At 38.7% G+C, this 13,742-nt stretch overlaps 1 non-coding gene across 1 annotated transcript; it reads right to left on the bottom strand.

Moving 5' to 3' along the window:
- Window positions 1-960: 960 nt before the first annotated feature.
- Window positions 961-1,124, bottom strand: LOC115947459 (U1 spliceosomal RNA). Its single transcript, XR_004081388.2, has one exon. It is a non-coding gene; the product is annotated as a U1 spliceosomal RNA (small nuclear RNA).
- Between the last annotated feature and the right edge of the window lie 12,618 nt (window positions 1,125-13,742).

Raw genomic sequence — 13,742 nt, 5'->3', positions numbered from 1 at the left:
GTTAAGCGCACTGCAAACCCAGAGTCTATAGATGATTATCATCAGATACCATTTTAAAATGTTATTTTAAATAATGTTATGAGATATTTGAATACATACATTGACAGGTAAAGCATCACAATGTGCGGAACATGATCATCATCATCATTCTAGATCTTTTCTGGTATCTTTTTGGCTAATAGTTATATTTAAAAAATAAATTAGAACTCTGGGGATTTTCCAATTAAACATATTCTTGTCAGAAAATTCTCATTATTGAAACCAAAACCTTTTGCAAGGAAACAGCATTCTCCATTACAGCAACATTGAGAAAGAAATGTCAGGTGTCGAGCAGCTGTCCTGCAGACCAAACAATTATTACTCTGGCATAACTGTAGCTCAGGTGCTGAAAGTCTAAAATTAAAAACCTTAAAAAACATATACACATGTATAAAATAGGTTAGCATGCAAGTTCCTACTACCATGAGACATAAATATCCGGATTTCTTCTTTACATCTTGCTTGAGCTTAACAGCAACTGGAACAGTTTATGCTTCATCACATACCTCTGGTAAAACCACAGGATGGCCAATGGCATGTACCTCCTATATCTTCTCTCTTGGGCAGTAGGGAGCATTCTGTTAATAGCTGAGATGTGGGTTGGTACACATGGGGAGCTAGATGGATTGGATAGATCATCTCTCAGTTGTCTGAACTCCTGAGTCAGGAGTTTTTCCACAGCTGAATTGATGGAAGGGTGAAATTGTCTTTGAACTCCCAGAGCTGACTACTCAGTTCTTCCACTATTGGTGCTGCTACCTCTTTCCAGGTCATTGAAGCCAATGAGTGGGCATATGGTTGTGGCACAGTCTGTGTAATTTTACACCACATGAATCATGTAAGCCCATACAGACATATGTCTATTGCATACCACTTGGGTATGACTCCTTGTGTCTGTGCTAAAAGACACAGCTAAGAAATCAGGGGAGAGTGTGAACACAGTCCCTCACTACTACACATGATGCAGTTGAGTTTTCCACATTTGGGAAAATTACAGGGGTCAGCACACTCGTAGTGCAAGGGAGGAGCCTCATCTTGGGAAAACCATATGGCTGATTGCGCTGTCTCCCCTGCCAGGTAGCTGGCAGGATATGAACATACACGGGGAGAGCCCAATGGATTTCATTATGAAGAATTAGTTAAAAAGATAAGTAATTAGAGAGCAAAACAAGCTCAACAGAAAATATCAGCTGAGGAATAGTGGTAATAACAAGTAAAAGTCTACAGTCTTTTGGTTGTTTGAACTGCAGCAACAGCCTCCATGAATGGTAACCTCTAAAAGACTCAAAATCCAAATACAGAAACATCATTTTACCAAAATAAATATTGATTAATAGGTAAGTTTTTCTGTACTTAAAATATTAGTTCTACAGATCACAGTCAAGTTCTGTTAAACAAGCCTTTGCCTTGACAGGTAATCCATGGCATCAGATCTCTTGAAACTGAAATGTTTTTATGAGTACACAAGGAACGCAAGGAAGCATGTCCTAAGGCAGTAGCTTCAAGTACCTGATGGCTAAACAGGTTTCCTGAGGAAAGTCTGTGTATTTTCATTCTTTTCCAGCTTTGTAAACACAGGAAGGATATGTACAATTAATCTCCCCAATCAACTAATCAATTATTTGCATAGAGTACAACACCTCCAAAATACTACGTCATTAAATAGCCATAGACTAGGAATGCAAGCAAATGAAGGACAGAGGACTATGCACATGCTGTGAAATTAGACAGTCATCTTCTTTCTCCCAAAGCCTTCCATTAAAATATATCCATCAATATGTTTAAAACCCTTCAGCTGTGCAAATGTCAAATGAGAAATTTGGAAATATTCTAGTGTCATGCATGCAAGATAAATGTTTTCTGGTTGTCTCCAGCTAAGAACATTTTTCCGCAGCATTGGAGAGGGTTAGTGTCTGTTGTTTGATATTTTTTCTTGTGATATAGTATCATCAAGGCCTTACGTTGGTTGAGAGCTGAGTAAAATGCAGATAGAGGCTGGGTATCTGGACCTGCAATATGTAAGGCAACACAAATAGAAATTGAATGTGACGAGCCTTAGCACATGGCATGGATCACCACCTGACAGGAAAGAAGTACATGAAACTGAGGGAAAGGTAACCTACTGTGTGGATTGATATATTGACAGCCTGCACTGACAGATGTCTATAAAACCCCTCAGCGGTACGTGGGAGGGGCAGAGACAGCACACATGAGAAGGAGGGAAGAATACACCTGGAAGTCATCACAGAGGAGCAGAGTGCCAAGGAAGAAATGCTCAGCCTTGGAGAAGGGCTACTGTCTGTGAGCCTGACACTGAAGCTGGCTGGACAGAGACTATACTTCATTCAATGCAATAAAAATAAAGGATATTTATGCAAAAATAAAAATAACTAGTTCTGATGATGCAGTGTATTCTGAGTAATCTGTTGGTTTTAAAGAATTTTTAGAAAATATTTTCAATATTAATATATAACCTTACATTAATTCTACTCTTCATTTTTACATCATACAGTCATGCAGTAATCTTCATTGTTTACTAGAAGAATTATTACAGTTCTGGTTGTGCAATAGACTTATAAAGCAGCAATAATAAAAATTTTTTATTTGTTTGGGGGGAATTTGAAAAAAATAGTTTTCAATTTATGTTTAAACTTTTAATGCGACATAATAAATTTAAATACATGATTCTCAAGTCTTTATATTCTCTGTGTACTTGGAAATAAGAGTTTCACGACCTTCATTTCCTGTTGCTTCCCTTCGTGATTTTCAATTACCAGTTTAGCAGTACAGTATAGAGTACATTAAGTAACAGCAGTTGCATCTGAGGTTAATCTGTGACAAAAAAAAATGTATTCTATTTTTGAAGCAGCAAAGCAGCATGTAAGCCTATCAAAAATGTTAAGGGGTAGTTCTGAATTTTATTTTATTTCATCTTATGTTTTCAATATTGAAAAGCGAGAAAAGATGGCAGTTAAATATAGGCAAATTTATGTCTAGAACAGTAGTTGCTCTTCCTTCTTTTTCTGAAAACTTCACCCTTGAAACGCAAAGACCATCACCAAATCTCTGGTTGACTCACAGCAACCCATCTGAAAGAAATTGTTGCTATTCCTTCCCCCCTTAATCCTTGTACGCACAGCAACATTCTTCTCTCAGTCACTTTGCACTCAGCAGTAATTAGTGACTGCACAAAAAAAAAAAAAAGCAAACACTTTCTCTGTAAAATAAAGCTTAAGAAATAAAAATAAGCAAATATTAAATCTTTATATTTCTAAAATCAGTAACTGCCATAAAAAGCTTTATTGACCAAATTATGCAACCTTAAGTCATGTTTCCAAAGGGAGAAATTCCCCCACTAAAAAAAAGGGAATACCCAAAAGACAAAACCCCCTCACTCTGTGCATACAGATACTGAGCTGTTTGCTACAATATTGTGTTTTTCTAAATCCTGAGAAACTTAGACGAGGGTGAACATTTGACAATCAGTTATAAAGTAGGGCTGGAGGCAAAAAAAGATGTAGGTGGTTATTTCTCAAAATGTTCATAATGTCTCTCCCCTTCTTCCACCTCGTCTTTAGAGAAGAGATTAGTGTTGAGAATTTGTGCCTTTCCTTTCCTTTTCTCTCTTTAACCTGTTTAGGCATTAGAGTCACAAAAAGAGCAGAAACAAATCTAGATTAAAAATATAAGCATATGATGCCTGAAATCAGAAAAATAGAAAACTGAATCATAGAATGACAGAATCATAGAATAGTTAGGGTTGAAAAGGACCTGAAGATCAACTGGCTCCTACCCCCCTGCCATGGGCAGGGACACCTCACACTAAACCATATCACCCAAGGTTTCATCCAAACTGGCCAGGGATGGAATGTCCGCAGCTTTGCTGGGCAAACCATTCCAGTGCCTCACTACCCTAACAGTAAAGAATTTCTTCCTTATATCCAATCTAAACTTCCCCTGTTTAAGTTTTAACCTGTTACCCCTTGTCCTATCACTACAGTACCTAATGAAGGTCCTTCAACAGCATCCCTGTAAGCCCCCTTCAAATACTGGAAGGCTGCTATGAGGTCTCCATGCAGCCTTCTCTTCTTCAGGCTGAACAGCCTCAACTTTCTCAGCCTGTCTTCATATGGGAGGTCCTCCAGTCCCCTCATCATCCTTGTGGTCCTCCTCTGGACTTGTTCTAATAGTACCATGTCCTTTTTATGTTGAGGACATCAGAAATGCACACAATACTGCAAGTGAGGTCTCACAAGAGCAGAATACAGGGGCAGGATCACCTCCTTTGACATGCTGGTCACACTTCTTCTGATGCAGCCCAGGATACATTTGGCTTTCTGGGCTGTAAGCGCACACTGCTGGCTCATGTTCATTTTCTCATTGACTAACACCCCCAAGTCCTTCTCCACAGGACTACCATGAATTTCCTTTTTGCCCAACCTATAGCTGTGACTGGGATTGCTCCGACCCAGGTGCAGGACCTTGCACTTGGCATGGTTAAACTTCATGAGGTTGGCATCAGCCCACCTCACAAGCGTGTCCAGCTCCCTCTGGATGGCATTCCCTCCCTCCAGTGTATCAACCAGACCACACAGCTTGGTGTCATCTGCAAACTTGCTGAGAGCACACTCAATCCCATTGTCCATGTCAGTAACAAAGATGTTAAACAAGATCGGTCCCAATACCGATCCCTGAGGGACACCACTCGTTACTGTTCTCCAGCCAGCCATTGAACCGGTGACCACAACTCTTTGCATGAGGCCATCCAGCCAGTTCTTTATCCACCAAGTGGTCCACCTATCGAATTGATGACACACCAATTTAGAGACAAGGATGTCATGTGGGACAGTGTCGAACGCTTTGCACAAGTCCAGGTAGATGACATCAACTGCTCCACCCCTGTCCATCACTTTTGTAGCCCCATCATAGAAGGCCACCAAATTGGTCAGGCAGGATTTCCCTTTAGTGAAGCCATGCTGGCTGTCACCAAGCACCTTGCTCTTTTTCATGTGCCCTAGCACGCCTTCCAGGAGAATCTGCTCCCAGATTTTGCCAGGCACAGAGGTGAGACTGGTCTGTAATTCTGTGGGTCAACCATTTTGCCCTTCTTGAAAATAGGGGTTATATTTCCCTTTTTTTGCAGTCGTCAGGAACTTCACCTGTCTGCCATGATTTTTCAAATATGATGGCCAATGTCTTTGCAACTTCATTCACCAGCTCCTTCAGGACCTGCGGATTGATTTTATCATGTCCCATGGGCTTGTGTACATTCAGGTTCTTAAGATGGTCTCGAACCAGATCCTCTTGTACAGTGGGCCCAAGGTCTAGGTTTTCACAGTCCCTGCATCTGCCTTCCAAGACTTGGGTGGTGTGGTCAGAGCCTGAAAGCTTTCTCCTGAAAGCTGCCAGAGAGGGCCTACATTTTCCCTAGTCTGTTTCTTAGCCACTACATACCTATAAAATCCCTTCCTGTTATCTTTAACATCCCTTGCCAAGTTTAGCTCCAATTGGGCCTTAGCTTTCCTAACTTGGTCCCTAACTTCCCAGACAACATCCCTATATTCATCCCAGGCCACCTGTCCTTGCTTCCACCTTTTATAAGCCTCTTTTTTCCTGTGAATTTTTCTCAGCAGCTTCTTATCCATCCAAGGCGGGCTCCCAGCCCTTCTGCTGCACTTCCTTCTAGTTGGGATGCAACACTCCTGAGCTTGTAGCAGGTGATCCTTGAATATTAATCAAGAGTCTTGGGCCCCCTTGCCCTCTAGGGCTATTTCCCATGGAACCTTGCTAAGCAGGTTCCTGAAGAGTCCAAAGTCTGCTCTCTTGAAGTCCAGGGCAGTGAGCTTGCTGCATGCTCTTCTCACTGTCTTGAGGACCTCAAATTCGACCATCTCATGATTGCTGCATCCAAGACTTCCCTGGAGAGTCACATTTCCAACGAGCCCTTCCCTGTTGGTGAGCACAAGGTCACTTGAAAAATAAAATAAGAAATAAAATATTGAAACTATGACACACTGCAATGCCCTGATAGTAAATCTCACTGTCAGTATCACAGTAGTAATAAACTGCTTCAGTCTACTGTGATTCTAGCCCTTGGATTGGTTTAACAGTGATTATACAGAGTGCTGGCACAAACTGGTTAATGCCTGCAGAGCTGTAGAGTTAGTATCACAGCCTGGGAGAAGCAGAGCATGCTACAGCTGCTGTGGTATTAATGGTTACAGCACTAGAAAGTTGGTTTGCAGTTAGTGTACGGAAAGGGTGAACCTGATATACAGTTAAGCTATGATTTAAAAATGAAAACTTGTATTTATTTTTAATCAAATCTCTTCCTACCCAAAACTACCAGAGCAAATGCTTTGTTAAGAATTCTGTCTCTTTCTCTCCCTTTTGTTCTCCTGAAATAGAGCAACTTTAAAAATACTGAAGAGGGTGAGGTGAGGAAGGCAATAAAGCAAATTCTCTAGCAGCAACTAGCATTGAGAAAATTTGCATAAATACTGTTTATCTTATTCCAAACTGGAAATCAGAGAAGGAACATAACAATACACTCTCCTCAGAACCATCCACTACTTTCACACAAATAAGGTAGTTTCTTTTCCCCAAAAGCATGTGTTTTTTTTTCCTTCCTGACTTTGTTGTATGCTGCCCATTTTGTCCTTCCCTGTGACTCATTCATGTCACTCATGAAGTGTAGTAACCTGATATACTGTCTAGTCACTTGATTCTTACTGTTGATCTGTTCTTTCCATCCTTCCATTTCAAAATTCAGATTTAGATTGGATCAAGGGAAACTCTAATTATTATAAGGATCTTCTTTGTAGCTTTCAAGTCAGTCACAGGCTTGTACCAGTTGTAGTATAAAAGTCAAAGAGGGTGGAAATAGATCTTGAAAGGTTATCTAGCCAGTGGTCTTGCCATAGGACAAAACCAGTAAAAAACCAGTGTCATTCATGAAAATGTACGCTCTTCTGAAAAACCTTTAGCAGTGGAGATTCAATAGCACCCGCAGGCAAACTATTGTAGTTCTTAGCTGTTCTATCTATTAGTACATTTTTCCTAATTTCTAAACTAAATCTCTCTTGCTGAAATTCAAAGCAATTATTTCTTGTCTTATCTACACTGGACACGAAGAGCTGGTTTATTTCCTCCTTCTTTGAAGCAGACTTTTATAATTCTTAAGACTGTTATCAAGCCTTTCTTCAGTTAATTCTCTTGCAGACTAAAAATCTTCAACTAATTGACTGTTTCCGCCTCCTGTCTAGGTTTAGATCTCCTCTGGACTTTGGTTTGTAGATCAATGTGTTGCTGATCAACACTGAAGAACGATCCTTTAAAACTTCATTCCACTGATCTTGAGGTCCTTTCCAATCTTAACTATTCTATGATTCTATGATTCTATAACAATCATGCTATTTTATTAAAATTCACATTCTCTGGTGAAAGTACAAAAGTGCAGCAGATATTGAAAGGAACATATATGGAGTACTTTTTAATACACATTGATGACCTTTAAAGAAACTTTTTTTCAGTTATTGTTTAACAACAATTGTTTGACATAAACAAACAAACAAACTTTGAGATTTTTTTCAAAGCTCTAGGCATGCTATGTGGTTACCTGAATTAAAATGGGTTGAACAACTGAATAGATTTTCCTTGATGACACATTTTCCAGCCGTTACTTTATTCAGAAGGTTAACATCACTATCTTTCTTTGTAAAGACCTCTCACATAACTTGTTGTTTGTACAACAGAAGGTAAAGCTCTGCAGTAAACCTTATTGATTTTAAACTATTCAGTATAGTGTTTTCCATCACAGTTTAAAGCCTAAAGATCGTCAAGTTCTTTTCCAGAGAGCAACACTGATTCTAAACTGCAACATTATGAGATACTTTAGTTTGAAATGTAATCACAGAAAATAGAAATTAGCTGCCACAATCAAAAAGGAGCAGAGAAGAGAGAGAGTACTGTTGCTTCATCTGGAGAAATACAAGGCAAAATCTTCCACCCTGTGTTAGACCTGTCAGAGGAAGAAACTGAATGGCTGCAGTGGCCTCAGAGCCAGCTGGCCTGAGATACCCATGTGAGTGCTCTTGAGGCATCTACAGTCATGATCTGAGCATCTTTAACTCACAAAAGTTTCATCATTTTTCAGTTATTATTAGGAAGTTTTTACCTTCTTTTTTGATTATTTACCATACAGATTTAAGGTGTAGAAGTGAGAAGATATTTAACCAGTGTCCTAAAAGCATTTTTTTTTTAATTTTTTGAATTTATTTCTAGGTCAGGTACAGTCAAATAGTTGCTAATGTGTATGATGCAGAATGCAGCCATTCCTGCCCCTGTGGAAATGGTAGAAACAAATAATAAAAAGAAGGCTGATACATTAAAGTAAATAAATATTACAACATGTGCTACAAAGCAAGGGAAATGTATAACCTGAGGCAAGAAAACTGTGGCAAACAGTTGGAAACATTGACTTTGTCTTTAAATTAAAAAAAAAATACGTAAGTCAATAAAGCCAGGCCTTTCTGACCATATGAGGCAAATACCAGAATCTTATATTTCTATGACTGTCAAACCATATATTACATATAAATCACAAGTTCTACAAGTAAGAAAAAGCAATGCCTGCATAAGAGTAGTACTGCTCTATGTACCACCCATATCCCCCTGAAGAGCCACTGTGGCCTGTGAGGCTTTGCAGTGACACACTACTCTCCATGGCCCCACCCCAGCAGCGAGATTTAAAGTGCCTGAAAACCACACAAGTCACAGGAGCTACAGGATGCTCATCCCTGGTTATATTTAATTTCCATGCCTTCTTTGCTGCTCTCTAAAATTCTCTTTGGGAGTTTTCTCCCTTGCTATGTGTTTGTTTTTACCTCAAAGCTCTGCATCTTTACTTTGGTAATAAAAATTCCCCTGAACCTACAGACTTCCCCTAATCCATTCTACCTTCCCCAAGGACAGATGTTGAAAGCAAGGAAAGTTTTTATTAACGAGCAGTGTGAGAGAGGAAAACAGTCTCTGCTGCTGTGATCAATGCTGGCAGACAGAGAGGGAAAGAGGGTCAGCAGCAAAATAACAGGCAGCTCCTTCCACCCTGCCTCTCAAAGTGCTTTGTCATCATAAGCAAAAACAGAATGTGCTTTGAATCTAGCTACTTGAGCTAGTATTACACCACCTTTCCTGATGTTTTCATGTAGATTAAAAAAACAAAGTCAGCTCCAGACCAGACTTGAGTCCTAGAAAAATAAACTCAGTTGCTTCATCTACTGGGCAACAAAAGAGTTGGTTAGATTTATTTAACTTCATATCTTCTGCAGAGGTGGGGAAAAAAATAAAGAGGAAGATCAGGATATCACTTGTAATAAGATTATAGTAAAAAGGCAAGTGCATCATTCTCCTTGGTCATATAACTCAGTTCAGCTAAGCTTTGTATGTGATTTCACTCTGCTTTAGTACTGAAATATGGAGCTTACTCTATTAGCCTATTAATCATGATAATACTTAGAAAGCAGTATAAATTTTATGCAGTAGAGTTAGGACTACACTGCTGTGCAGCAGGAAATATACTACCCTGTTTCCTTGGTGATTTCTTCCATGTCAACAACAGAAGCAAACACTATCATACATTTCTGAGAAAAAATAAATTAACATTACCAAAGGATTACATTTGTCGTACCTCATCAGCAAGAAGGAAAGTGCACCAAAATGAACAGAACTATTCTTAAATTATGAAAACATCCCTGGGTAAAGAATTTAGCTCCACAAATATAACTGCTGGAGTTGAAAACACATATTTATCAATATTTGAAAACTCTGTCAGATTTTCTAATCAGCACAAATCTAAGAATTATTAAAGAATAATGCTATGCAAATGTATTAGTACACATTCCATCTCATTATCTTCAGATTTATAATATACCTTAGCCAGTGTTAATTGGGTGCAGCGTTAATTTTTAGAAATCAGCTGCTCATGCACAGATTAAAAACTGGATACTGTTAAAGAACACACAGATATTTAGCTTCAGGCAAGCTCTTTTCATTTTAATGGCTTTAAAGTACACTCTTTTTGCAATTCATGTTACAGTCTATGGAGAAATTTTAGCTTAATGACATCATATAAAAATTTATTATCTTTGTGAAACATTGCAACTGTAAAGAAATTCATTCAGATAAGTTCTAAAATATCACAAATTTTATTACAAAGTACTTCTGAATGTGATGTTCTCCACTTAAGGAGTTTCAATATATTAGTAGACACTCTAAGTCTAAAACCTCTTTCTAGATAAACATCAGTGATTTTCATTCAAAATGTATTCCTACTGAAGGAAATAGCTCTTCTCTGTAGAAGTCTGTCTGGGAAACCCCTGTAATAGGATTTCTCCTTCAGTTGTTATGCCTCAATACAGATGAATACAAAAAAAAATCATCAAAACAAGCCAAAGTTGCTTCATTAGTTTATTATTCTTTTTATTATTATTATTCATTCACATTCTCTGTATGGGAACAATTTTATATAGCTCTTTTTCCAAGGCTGCAGTTAATAAGGAATTGAATCACTTAAGTTCATTGCCTGGTTCTGTAAAACCTACCCTTTCTTTTCTTACATAGTGGCTCAGTAGATACTGAACCACAGAAAAAAATAAAAATAAAAAAATAAAAGATTAAGCACTTTAAGGTGACGGTTGCAATTAAATACTAAAGGAAAGGTACAGAAAACAGATCCAAAATCCTTTCCTGATAAAGCCATTTCTTCTTTCTTTTAGGCAACCAGCAGGAAATGTATGATGAAGCACATTTCAGGATGCAGCTGTTGCAAAGATTTCCTAAAGAAAATTTTCCCTTGAAAAAAGGAGCAAGGCCTGACTCTGAAAATGAAACCTTTTGGAAGTGGAATATATAACCATTTGAGTGTTTTCTTACCTCATCACTTGACATTGATGTGTCAACATTAGTTTTTCAGCATTCACATTGGACATAGTCACCCCACTTTAAAACACTGTTGTGATTTAGGTCACTTCACTTTAAAATACTGCTATGATTTAGCACTTCAACTTTTGGAGAATATATTTCAAATATATTTTTAAAGTTTGTCTTGCAATATCTGTACAAAGTAAAACTGTACCTTATTTCTACTGCTCATATGAAATATTTATATATCATTACACAGAATATAAATTATGGGAATAAATCTCTCTCACAGTTTTTTGGTTTTGTTTTTTTTTTAATGACAACACTTGACAAAGAGGAAGTAAACTACCATTCAACCTAGAAATCACCTCTAGATCAGTTCAGCTTCCAAAGACCATTCAATCAGAACAACAAAACTGAACCAAGTATAGGTGACAAAATTAAACGGAAAAAAAAAAAGAAAATTAAAAAAAAAAGGAGCAATTGTGGAAGGAGACAGCTTAATCAAGATACCACACAGCCTTTAGGGGCAGAACCACACTAAAGCGGGCCTCCATGTGATATCATTTAACAGCATGAGCCTTTTTGAAAATGCAGTCTAGGTAAAATAGTTAATGAAAATTCAGTGGTAATGATAACAAAAGTACTTCTGCTTGATAAAACAAAAAATACAAAAAATCATGCAAGTTGTTCCTAAAAAGCATGAGATAAAATAATGGTATTTCTAGAGTAGTACATAGTGTGAGGCCAAAGGAGGAATTGTAAGGAAAAATGGCAGAAAGCAATACCTGCACTGAATCCTAGATGCTTCAACTGCAGATGACACCAGTTACTTTTCAGCTGGATAGGTAGTCTTAAAAGGATGAGGATTGCTGACAAATCAAATGGGAAAACTTGAAAATTCATATCTAAAAAAACAGCTGAGCACTTCAGTTCCTGCACTTACGAAGAGGTGTTCTACCTCAAGAAGACATAAAATCCTTTGGAAGATAATTTGAAAACAAAATGTTTAAAGAAAAGTGTACCTGAACTCACATTCATGCGCATAACATTAAAAAATGCTCTCCTCATTCAAGATCTAGAGCCCACTCCTAAATAGAAGTATAATACAGGTGTATTTTGAAAAGAAGAGAGGGGCTTATATTTAACATAACATCTGGAGAAGCATTAAGTTAATTTGTGTTTGTTTATTTTTTTTTTTTTGTGTGTGGAAGAAGCAAAACATCAGAGACATGACTATGTTTTCTTCTTCAGCATGAGCTGGATTCCCAGAGCTCATCTGCAGTTCCTGTATCTAAAAGAAATTCCATCTTTCAGAAATATGCTTACAGAATATTTTATTAATTCTTCAATATTTTGCTCTGTGGACCCAGTTGCAAGTAAATATTCTAGACTTCAGGTTCAAAGCTGAAACATTTGCATAAAAACATGATTTATAGCACAGTGGCATTTCCCACAATGCCATTATCTTCCCAACCAGTTTTCCTTGTTCGTATTCCCTAGTGATTCTTAAGGAGGAATCTTAGAGACAAAAAGTCTCATGCACCACTAGCTATCAATTACTGGTGAGCAGGAGAAGAACAGCAGTGTTTACACAGTCTGAGCTGTCAAGTTCTCTGAGATCAAAATACCACTTACCGCTTGCTTTCTGTTCACCATGCATACACACTGCTTTACTTCAGAAACAGCCACAGACATGATGCTTATCCATGGTGATTCAATCTTGGCTGGTTGCCAGGGCCTACCAAAATGCTCCTTCACTCCTCCTCATCAGGACATGGGTAAAAATAAGATGGAAAAATTTACTGCTTGAGGAAAAGACAGGGAAATTGCTCACAGACAAAACAGACTTGACTTGGGGAAAATTTTGGGGAAAAAAACCCACAACTTGGGGGTTGGAACTAGATGATCTTTAAGGTCCTTTCCAACTTAAGCCATTCTGAAACTCTGTGAAATGAATTCATTACAAATTAAAAATAGAGTAGGATGGTGAGAAACAAAGACAAAAATAATTAAAAGCCCTTCTTCCCAGCTGAGGGCCAACTTTGCTCCTTCATCCACAGCTCTTCTACCTCTACCTCTCCTGCTCTGAGCCACACAAGTGGATGAGGGATGGGAGGTTATGTTCACTCTATAACAGCTCCTCTCTCCTGCCTTTCCTCCTCACACACTTTCCCTTTTCCAGCACTGGGTCACCCCTACAACACACAGTTGTTCATGAACTCATGCAATGTATGTCTTTCCTATTAGCTTCAGTTCTTCACAAGCTGCTCCAGCATATGTCACTTCCACAGGATGCAGCCCTTCAGGAGCAGACTGCTCCAGCATGTGTCCTTTCTGCAGGATGCTGTCCTTCAGGAAGAGGCTGAAGGACTTGTGTCTCCCCCACAAGCTGCAGCTCCTGTCAGAACACCTGTTCCTGTGTGGATTCCTCTCCATGATGCCTCAAGTCCCATTAAGAGCCAGCTCCAACCCAGGCTGTCCAGGGGCTGCCGATTGTTTTAGGGTATGCCTACTTGCTGCATCATCAGGTCCCCCCTGGGCTGCAGGTGGATATCTGTTCCACCATGGACCTCCATGGGCTGCAGGAGACTCTCTGCTTCAGCATCCTGTCATTCACTGGCCTTGATGTCTGCAAGATATTTTTCTCACATTTCTCTCATTCCTCTCTCACACAGCTACCATATACCATTTCCCCCCCTTTCTTTTTAATATGTTAGAAGACCAGTTCCACCAGCCTGGCTCATGGGTTCAATTGTGTCCTTCAGTGAGTCCACTGGAGT

Source organism: Melopsittacus undulatus, chromosome Z (genome assembly GCF_012275295.1).
Source record: "Melopsittacus undulatus isolate bMelUnd1 chromosome Z, bMelUnd1.mat.Z, whole genome shotgun sequence".
Classification (NCBI taxonomy): domain Eukaryota; kingdom Metazoa; phylum Chordata; class Aves; order Psittaciformes; family Psittaculidae; genus Melopsittacus; species Melopsittacus undulatus.
This window is presented reverse-complemented; position numbering and strand designations above follow the sequence as displayed.